Source organism: Cupressus sempervirens, chromosome 3 (assembly GCF_028749045.1).
Source record: "Cupressus sempervirens isolate cs-2001-9-10 chromosome 3, ASM2874904v1, whole genome shotgun sequence".
Classification (NCBI taxonomy): Eukaryota; Viridiplantae; Streptophyta; class Pinopsida; order Cupressales; family Cupressaceae; genus Cupressus; species Cupressus sempervirens.
In genome coordinates, this window is record NC_143120.1 from 1,017,178,770 (window position 1) to 1,017,190,351 (window position 11,582).

The following is an 11,582-nucleotide window of genomic DNA, read 5'->3' on the forward strand; positions in this document are numbered from 1 at the left end:
TTTTATTTTATGCCATATTCATGAGGTTCATTAAGTAACCTAATATGATAAGTAGGAAGAACATGGATATCATTTGCAAAAGTATTGCATGTTCCATTATGCATTTAGAAATATGTGATTATCAAGATAAATTGCATGTGATACATGAGAAGTTTGGTTATGTTCTTAGTGACCCTTGGACACAAGGTGTCATTAAATATCTACTCCCTCTTGGTGACTAGTGAGACTCATTGTGCTTTAAGTGAATTGGGTTTCATTTTATTATGTTTGGTTTAATTAATTTGGATGTGATGAAGGACTAGCTTTAGATTTTATGTTCTTTATGACCACCAAGCCACCAATTTCTTATGTGAGCTATTTACTTGACTCTTGTTCACTTTTATTTTGGTTTGTATCTCCTTTTTGGACTTTTACTTAAGAATTATGAATCTTTTTTTTAAGATTTCTTTGATCTTGAGGTGGCTAGGGTGTGTGCGCATATTTTTGATGTTGCTAGTCTTGTGATTTGGAAGTGATTTCATCTATGATGTTCATTGTGAAGCATTGATTGGATGTATAATGAAGTATATTGTGAAGAACATGCCATTCTTCCATTTATATTTATCTTATGCTATTTTTATTATTTTGGAAAGCTTACCTTCCAGTGTGGGTGCCGAATGTGGACAAACAAGGAAGGTTAGATGTTGTGTATTTTCCTTCATGGAAGGGTGTAATGTAGCAATTATGGGATAGATAAATGGATATCTTCATATTTTAGTTTCTCTATCTGCCAATTTTGTAGAATGGATACATGTCTATTCTTGTTTCTTCTATAGGTAATTCTAGATTTTTAAAAGTGCTTGGCCAAGCCATTTTGTTTCTAGATATTCTAGTTGTACATGGTTATCCATATTTGGTTCTACTACTAGGCACATGGTTGCAATGTAGAAATGTTATACGGTCAAACTAGATCCATCTGATCCATCTTGTTCTAGAAGCTAGGCTTCTTGTGCTAGGGTCAGGGAATTCTTCGTGTTAGGAAGAATTTTGAGGAAAGTGTCACTCTATGATTGGTAAGGTTAAAGCGCCTAGACCACACTTTTGTCTCAGGAAGTAGGTGGGAGAAGTCCTATAGCATTGGAGATTGGATTCACTGAAGAACACAATGAAAATGTCATCTTAGTTTGATTGTTTTGCTCATCATTTGAGATGTGCGTAATTACGTCATTATGTGATGATTTAATGGCTTAAAGGCCATACATCGCAACACATGCTTATATGTTGTTTAAGCACACTATGTTGACAAAATGGGCGTGCAGGCCTAAGGTCACTCAATTGATAAAAAATTTATTACTGATCCTTGCAGGTGATTAGTGAGCATACCTAGATGATTTACTTAGTGGTGTTGACCGTATGATATATGATATTGTGCTTCTATGATGTGCTTATTGTTCCATGTTCGACGTGTAGGTCGACATTTTCTATGATGGCCAATGAGGTATGATGCTTTGCATTATACTTTGTATATTTAGTAAATCATGCATTTGATGGATGGATTCCTTAGATAATGTCATGTGTTACATTTGTAAATGGATAATTATTGTTAATCCTTGATTATGGAAGTGAAACAAATGTTAACTAATCAAGCTATAGTTTTCTTATTTATGTGATTCTCGCAAATGATAATGTGGCAATTACTTAACAGGACATGGTTTTACATATGATAGAATAAAGGTGGACATGTAGGTCAACTTCTTTTGATATTTTCATTTATGGCATAGTCATGTGATGATATGTTGTGTTCAACAATTTGGTTGATAATTGGATATGAAAAAAAATTACACCTATCATTTTGACATGTTTGTTGGAAATTAGAATGAAGTTGCAAACTTAATTGGAAGATATTGTATCTACTTGTTGACTCAACTAATTGTAGACAAATTTTAACTAACTTGATTTGAATTTTTTGCCTATGTGGCAAGTGTGTGAAAATATGGTCTTTCTATGAGGATGCAGACAGGTATGTATCTATTTTGATAATATTTTTGCATTGGTGTTATGTATATGTGATGATCCACCATGCATGTGAATTTTACTTTATAAAAATTTGTTAACACCTTTTATTTAGTCAATTTGGTCAATGAATAATGATCAACGATGTAGTCATCTTGAGTTATTTGTTTGACTCCTAGTCGATATGGTGTTCAACATAGACTTAGACCCTTTGGTTGACTTTTGTGTTTAGGATTTGGTTGAATTATCTATTGGTGTAGAACTTGGATCAATGTTACTTGACGCATTTGATTGTGAAACATTCTATCCTTGATCTATCTATAATATTGGATAAATATATGTTGTTAATTTAGAGCTATATGACACGTTAAGATGCAATGTGATGATTAAATGTTAATGATTACATTAATGATTTTATGTGTGCATGTCATTATTTTTCTTAATGATCTAATGAGGATGACTTAGATGTAATGAGATTGCATTACTTGATTATGTTTCGAGGACATTGGTCTATTGATGTGGACAATTACTCACTTAGCGAGCACATGTTAGATGGTATGTATTATACATATGGCTTGTGATTATAAGATGAGTTAAGAAGTCATAAAGTTGAACAAAATTTTTGACTACTAATATTTGAGTTGATCTCCTTGAGATACTAATTAGTATGGCAAGATGTGGATAAGAAGTACCTACTAGCAAGGAAAAATCCATAGGTGATGCCAAGGTATGGTAAGTTCATAGGTATGTGTGTGATATCATGTGATTTTAAGTCAATATGTTACAAAATTTGAGACTTTTTGAGATAAGGAAGTATATGATTTTATATTTGACTGGAAGGTCAATTTGATTTATAATATATGATGGACTGACATTGGGTGTTGTTCTTGTAATGTAATAGAGGGAATGACACATTATCAGAAAGGGGGAATATTGTCGGAGAGAGGTAGCCTAAGCCTATAAAACTATAGAATGGTAATGGAATTCACACACTCACATAGGAAATTTCTTCAAATGATTAAATAATTCAAAGTATGTATGTTTCTCCATGAATTGTGTTACTTCAATTATGTGTTACGAAAGGTTCTATGTTAATATATCTAATCACAATTACATTTCATTCAAGTGATAAATTTGAAAATTTTGTTGAAGTAGATGGTACACAATCTTGTTAATTTTTATAAATTCTTAATCAGAATATATGCATAATTTCAACCATTGAAACATTGGAAGCCAAATTGTGGAAATAGTTCTCTTTGATTATGGATGCAATATTCTTCAAGCATTGAGGACGATGCATCTCCTAATAGGATAGGGAATTTGTTATCCTCTGACATAATTACTTTTGGGATGAATTTGAGCAATTTTTCTTGTGCTTCCCTATTGGATCTTTCAAAGTTGTTTAATATTTCTTAGAAATGGTCAACAAAGGTTCTTGCTATTTCACCTAGATCCTCAGAAATGGATCCTCTCATATTTTTGATTCTCGTTATTTTATTATTAGATCTATTCTATAGGGTGGAATTGTGAAAAAATTTTGTATTCCGATCTCCTTCATCTAACCAATTCTCCCTTGATTTCTATTTCAAGAATATTTTTTCTTTGGTTAATATATCTTCCTGCTTGGTGAGTAATTATTTTTATAGCATATATCAATCATTATTCATACCTTCCTTAATAACTACCGTGTTAAGGTCTTTTAATTTTTCTTCTATATCTAATTTTTCTTTAAAAATAATATTAAAATGTTCTTTATTCCATTTAAGAATTATATTCTTTAACATATTCATTTTTGATATAAAAACAAACATCTTAGACCCTTTGTAGGTATCTTGGGCCCACCATTCTTTAATATAATTGGTGAATTTTGGGTCTAGGAACCACATTTTCACACTTAAATGGGTTTCTTAATGGATTCGTTGGTTTTGCAAGTTCCAGTCTAACTGGGTAGTGATCTAAACCAGCGATGGGTAGAATGGTGGAAGAAATATCTAGATTATTTGCATCCAAATCACCTTTCAAGAGGAATTTATCTAGCTTCTTTACTATATATGTAAATTCTTTCCTCCTATTGTTCCAGGTGTATTTCCTGTTGTTAGTTGGGATATCAATCAGATCATGTCCATCACACCATTTTGTAAAGAGTAGGGAGGATTGTGAAAGCTGGTGAATACCACTATCTTTCTCAAATAAATTTAGGATGGTATTGAAGTCGCCACCTACTAGACATGAATCATTTAAATGATGATCTAAAATCATACTAATTTCATTCAAAAAAATTATCTTACCTAAAGTACAAATGGGACCCTATACATTAATTAGCATAAAATGAAGGTTAGATTCCATACTCTATACCTTAACACACATCCAATTACTACTACAATTTAGAAGATCTATAGTAACTTCCCTAGGGTTCCACAGGATTCCTAGACTCTAGAGGCACCTGCTGATTCACAAAATAAGGAACTCCAAAAACCAAGCTTCTTTTTTAAGTTCAACCCCTCTACCTCACTCAATTTTTTCTCTTGTGCTAATATAATATCTAAATCAAATAATTTAAGGTTTTTCCTAAGCAACCTTTTCTTGCTAGGGGCATTTAGTCCCCTAGCATTCCATGTGGTAATCTTCATGGTTCCTTGAGATTCCCATTGTTTAATAACTGATCTATCTTTTATTTTTCCTTGCGAAGTCCTTCTGCTTCCCTGAGTTCCTTCAAGGATTTTCTGCCTCTTTTCCCTTTTACTTTCCCATAGTTTGGAGAATTTAGCCCTTCCTGATTCATCTATATCCCTAGATGCTCCAGATGCATCTATGTGCTAGAATCTACCTTACATGCCTTACTCTCTGGTACCTCACCTTCTAGCTCTTTGATTATTTGGTCTATGATAGTTGACTAATGTTCTTCTCCTAAGAATACATTTTTTTGGTTTATTTTAGAAGTACCTTTATCTTCATTGCTACTTCCCTTATATCTTCTTTTGACTGGAACCTTTCCTATTTGAAATCCTCATCCTTAATCTTTTGTATATCCTTCCTTAAATCTTCATAGGTATTGTTATTGCCTCCAATTTTAAGAACTCTCTGAAGCAGTTCTTCCTTTTGAGCCTCTGAACTATAGTTTTTATTCTCAGGGTAAAAAACTTGGACTAATTCCTTAGTAAGCTATTCAAGGAACTCATTTTCAGTTCTTGGAGTGGCCAACTCTAGATCCAAGACACTGTAATTGTCTAGAAAGTTTTGGAGCTCATTTGCCAAGGATCTAACTTCTACCTTAGAGCTAAACTTCTTCTCATTTTGATGTACCTCCGGGATAAATGGGGAACTTCCAGCTTTTGTTGGGGTCTGCCAAAACTTAGAACTCTTACATATTTCTTTAAGATCCATATGTTGGCATTGCTCCCCTCTGAGGTCTAACTCCAGTTCCTTACTAATCTCTCCATTATTTGGTGTTGGTTCAAATAATAAAGCATTCTCAGCCTCTTCAATATTCTTTTTGCCACTCTTTTCTTCTTTTATACAATGTTGTTTTGATGCTTCCATTGATGTTGAGAATCCCCTTCCTATGTCTTCAAGTCCATTGTCCTTTATTGACCTACAATTTGGCCTTTCTATGTCTTGATTCATTTTTTTAGTCACCATTTGATCCTTTTCACCTGCTTCGAATGGATATGAAACTTTTGGCATATCCTTTCTCATTAGACAAGTATTCTCTTTTGGAGGACTATTCTGCCCTATATTGTTCTTTTTGTCCTTTCTTCTTCTCTTGGACTTGTGTTTCAATTTTGTCTTATGCTTTTTGTTTCTATCCAAATCCTTATCCAAATTTTCACTATAATTGACTTGAGTCATGATTTAGCCTCTGAGGTCATTTCACAATTTTTTGAACAATTCCTTTCCTTCTATGGAAGCTTATTTAAATTTTCTTCATCTTGGACTAGGTGTTGTGGTGAGGACTCGTGATGTGCCCGACTTGTCCTCAATTTCTTTTTCTTGATTCTAATCCATGGGAATATACTAAGAAAATCCGATATAAGAGGCATTGTTCTATGCCTAATCTTAATGATATCATCAATTCTAAGTATTTCCAAAATTTCTCCTTCATAGATTTGAAGATTAATATCATAGGATGATTTGTTAGTTATGATCTTCTTATGGGATTGAACTGGTTGGTTGAGCTTAGTTTTGATGAGCATCCTCACATTGTTACTATATTGATATGATGAATCAATGCCTATCAGATCTCCTATAGTAGACCCTATAGATCTAAGGACCTCAATGTGGACCAACTCTGGTGGAAAGGACTGAAAATTATACCATTTGGGAATCATAATATCTAACCCTTCTAGGTTGAATTTAGGACTCCATTTAACAAAATTGACTACAAACCCATTAAAATAACATTTAGAAACAGATAAGAATTTATCTCTAATGGATTCATCCAAACATTTCAAGTAAAGGGTTCTTTCAAAAAAGCTAGAGATATTTACCAGTTCTTCGCAGTAGATTCTAGCCAATAAGTGAGCATGGAAATATATTCCTTCAGGGCATTCTAGATTGCAAAAATTCCCACTTTTTGACATTCATCCCATAGTTCTTCAATTTCCTTGTTGGAAATGTGAATGGGAGATTTGGCAATATGTGGACCTAGGGAGTCATTAGGTTTTGAATTTGAATTTTTATCAACAGATCACTAGAGGGGGGGAACATAAGATTTCCTATTTGATTGCATATGGGAATGACGTGAATTATCCCTACTAGAATGCCAGGGCACAGGAGTTGATGCCAGCTCTAGACTCGCTACCTGGGGGGGGCATAAGACTGTTGGATCATTGGGCATATTTTGTGAGAGAGAACACTTTAAATTGATTGTCTAATTTTGCCACCATGAAAAAATTATGTGCTTGCCCAAAGCCTGGATTTCTAGGATGAGATATAGCTTGGTCAAAGCTTAACAATTTTGGCTGAGAGCATTTTTTTGATTACTCTAACTTTCCTAAAATCATAAATCTATTCTTGGTTTGGATTTCACAGTTGGGGATCTTCCATTGTTTGCCCCATTGCCTTGCTCTTCCATGAATCTTAGGCTTCTTCCAAGGGTTTTTTTCTGTGCCTTGCCATGATTTAGTAATGTGATTCTAATTTTTGACAACTTGTTTTAAATTTTTTTCTTGAAAGCTCTACTTCACCATTTTATTTTTTTAAGTTCAAATTTGTAGCATATTTTTATTTGATATAAAAAATGTTATTATTTTAAAAATGATGAAATTTGATTGGTTAAAATTATATATTTTAATAACTAGTTACAATTATATATTTTAATCTTTATTTAAAATTATATATTTGATGTTAAAAAAATTAAATTAAATTAACATCAGTATATGAATAAAATACTTAAATTGAATGCTTGAATTTTGACTAAAATTTAAAATGGTATAAATATATTTAAATTTTTAATAAAAGGTATATAAAACATTTCTTTAAAATATCATTTCTTGTATATCAATTACAAATAATTAAATAAATAACTATTAACATCATCTCCTATATTTCCATAAAAAATTACATAAAAAATTAAGTAAATAAATTTTAACTTCATTAAAAAATTAAATAAATTATAATGCCCTCACCAACTTTATCACTGAACTATCATGTCAACATCTTAGAAAGAGTAGGAGGTCCTCTGTTTTTGTAAAACATTTGTTGTGGGTCCATAGTTGTTAGTAGGCAATGTATGTACATAGGCATGGTGCATGGATCCTCCTTACATTTTTGTTTAGGAATTAGACGTTGCCCAATTGAGCTCTTCTACTAACACACCAACACTATTCATTTAAATTCATAAAAGTTGGGGAGAGACTGAGTAGGCCCGACTTCCTCGAACCCTATCCTCCTTAAATTTTGCACAAGACTGGGGCATGCAGTATTTGCTTACAATTTTTATTAAAACAAAATAAAGGTTTGTTATCCACCTAAATCTATAGTCAAATTTTTTTTTTTTGAAATGAAGAGACTTTTTGATTAATGGGCACAAATATATATAACACTCCTTGATCATGCAATGTTACTAGCAATACTCATATCTAAATTATCTAGCATGAGCTTCATTACTTCTTGACATCCTTAGTCATTATCTATGATGTCATCATTGGCAGCCACAATCAATATTAATGCATTCGATTTGACTTGGGTTGATTGAGTGTGATTTTCAAATTTTTTTATAAAAATTTGGGGTCTAAAATCTGCACCACTCCACAAAATAGGGTCAAGCATCATAAATAAGTTCTAACATAAAAACTAAAGCATAAAAAACTAAAAATTTAAAATTTTAGTTATTGCTTTATTTTAAAGCATGGATAAATAATATATAATAAGTTATGTCATACATCAATTGTATATTATTTAATATATTACAATTTAATGATATTTTAGGTTTATTAAGATTATTTAAAAATTATCTATTACAATATGTAAAATGTATTATATATTATTATTATAAATTCATAAATTGAATAACAATAATAATAAAAATCTTGTTAACACATACTTAATTTATTAGATGTATAAAAGCATTATAGAAATAAATTTATAGAATTATACAATTAGATTTTTTATTTTTTTTAATATAGTAAAATGTAGCATTTGAATAATGCATTGATGAAGTTATGAACATTATATTGTAAAATAAATATGATTTGGAAATTTGGATGAAATTCATGGAAGCAATTTTTTTTATGTCAAAAATATTTTTAAAAAATTTTTTAAAACTTTTTAAAAATTATTTTCCAATTTAGTCATCATCAACTTGAAAATGCAACCCCGTTGTTAAACTAGTAAAAATTTATAGCTCAATTATCTACATAGTATGTTTTCGCTCTATTTAACAAGATGTGATTGCTCCTAGTATTATGAGTGATCAAATTAACCTTTTTACTTTTGACTTATGAAAAAAATTAACCCTTGTGTAGGATGCCAGTTGTCACTCGAGCCGATCAAGCTAGTCAACAAGGTAGGGGTCCTAGAGCCTCTTGTTTGACAAATGTTGAGATAGACAAACAATAGGTTGAGGATTGAGGAAGGGATCATGTAACCCCACCTAACCCACCTTTGAACCCTAATCAAGACATTCTAGATGCACTTCATAACCTGATTGGAGTTGTTCAACAATGCTTACCACCTATACTACCATAGTCAGAGTAGATAAATTAAGGCAACCATAGGATAGTTACCAAGGAGAGAACAAGAAGTCCTCCAGCTAGCCATATCTCGGGTCATGATGATCATGAGGTTGAGTTAGTTCAATAGGTATTACCAAATCCTAACATAGTGGCATGCATAGTGGAGAGAGCTCCTAGAGAAATTGGAGATGACATCAATGTGTTGATTTGACTCAACCTCCCCTAGTCTTGAGAAATATCGATGGTGTTGGTGTAGAGGCATGGTTATAGAGTTTACATTGATGCTTTGGATTACATTATGGAAGTAATCTGAAGGCACAAATTGTAGTACATCTCCTTCATGAGTCAACTTCTACCTAGTGGCAATAGGAGGAGGACTTAGGTGAGGTGCATGTTGAAACTCTCACATGGGAATCGTTTCTAAATAGTTTCAAAGATAGATAACTTTTTGAGCATTTTAGATAGAGACATCTAGAGGAATTTCATGACTTGTAGTAAAGAGGACTTATCGTGGCATAGTATGAGTGTAGGTTTCTTGAGTTCCTTCCCTATGTTGAGTATATGAGGGACGAGAAGCTAACTACTCATCATTTTGTCAAGGAACTTGATTTACCCCTTTAGGATTTAGTCTGATTAGATTTTTCATCTACAGTTAGAGAGATAGTTTTGAGAGCCCTAGTAGTAGAGGATATTCACAAAAGGTCATAGAATTAGTTGCAGAATTGAAATAACTCAGGATAGTTTTCAGGTTAGTAGAGATCCCATTGGAAAGGGAATAAGAATCAGTTAGGATGATCCTTTAAGGTTCCTCAACCACAACATGATCTTATAGATATGGATCATCATAGGGATATAGGGTCTCTAAGCCTAAGCAACAGTGGTAGTCTCAGGGCCCTAAATGGGATCAGAAGATACAAATCCCTTACACACAACTAGGTAGGACTCAATATTCAAATAAGGGTGGTTTTAGTGGATCTAGTTGGACTAGAGGTTGGCAAAAAACTAGGTCATAGGCTGTTCAGATTCAAACTAGAGGATCATGCTACACTTGTGGTGGTATGGGTCAAATTGCTTGAGATTTCCCATAGGGTCCAGCATCAAGCTATTTGAAAGGGGCTACTTCAGAGCCCATAATAGGTGACATGGGTAGATCTCACAGAGTATTTGTAGTGGTTGATAACCTCTAGGAAAAGTACTAGGCCACAGTCATTGAGGCTATAGGTTTGATACAAGGTAGCTGAGTCTCTATTCTATTTGATTCTAGATCTATTGATTCATTTATATCTCCTTTTGGCCTTCAAGATTTCACATGCTTGGCATATTATAGAAATAACTCTTGTTAACATAGGGTTAACATCTAGGATATTGTCCCTAATTGGTTAAGTAATTATTTCATACCCAAAATAATTGTGTAACCATTAATTCACCTTTTTATGTTCTCCTTTGCTCTATTCTATTCACTACCTTTACTGATAAAACTAATATATCTGATGTCATACTTTATGTATTGTGCTGTACACTTATCCACATAATCAAAACACTCTGTACTACCTATCCTTAATCATGCATGTGTTAAATATCTTTTTAGACTATGTATTACCAAAACTATTTATGTGCTACCAGTTAAACTATTTAACACTCGGGCAATTTTCTATATCTGACTATGAAATCTTTATTTATATATTATGTGTTCTCATCCTAAGATATATTTTTTCATAAATAAAAACTACAACTTCTCTTAATTAACCATATTGCCAAAAATCTCCCCCTTTAGCATTGGTGAAAACATATGGGAAAATTGGCTAAGTCCCAAAATGTTGCTCATAAAATTTATTCAAAATTGGCCTTCAAAACTTTACAAAATTTCCAAAATTCAAAATTTTTGGATCATACAATTATAACCATCTTTCCTTATATCTCCTTATACTATATAATACTACTAACCCTTAGCATATTATTGTTACTTCCCTTTACATACCACTTTTCTATACAATTTTCTTGTATTTTTCTCTCCCTTTGACATTAATGACGAAGGTATCAAAACTTATGTACATGTCAAAAATTTGGTTACCTTGTGGTTTTAGCTTGAGATTCTAGATAGGCAATCTAAAAAATCATTCTTCAACCTCTCAAAATTTGTTTTCCACATATCTCTCATGCTCTTTGTCGTGCTCAAAAGAGCACACAATCTATAAGATGCTACTTCAACCGCATTCAAGTCAGTATAAGAAAATTTCTCAAAAGAAGTAGTAGTAGAAAAACATTCTTCCAATTTCCTCTGTAGTATACTAATCTTTAGTGATAGATTCTCTCTAAGTATAGAGAACCTTTTGGTTACTCTTTCCTTATTCAGTTCCATGATCTTGATAGCATCATGAATCTTTGATATCCCACCCTCTATCATGCCCAAAACAA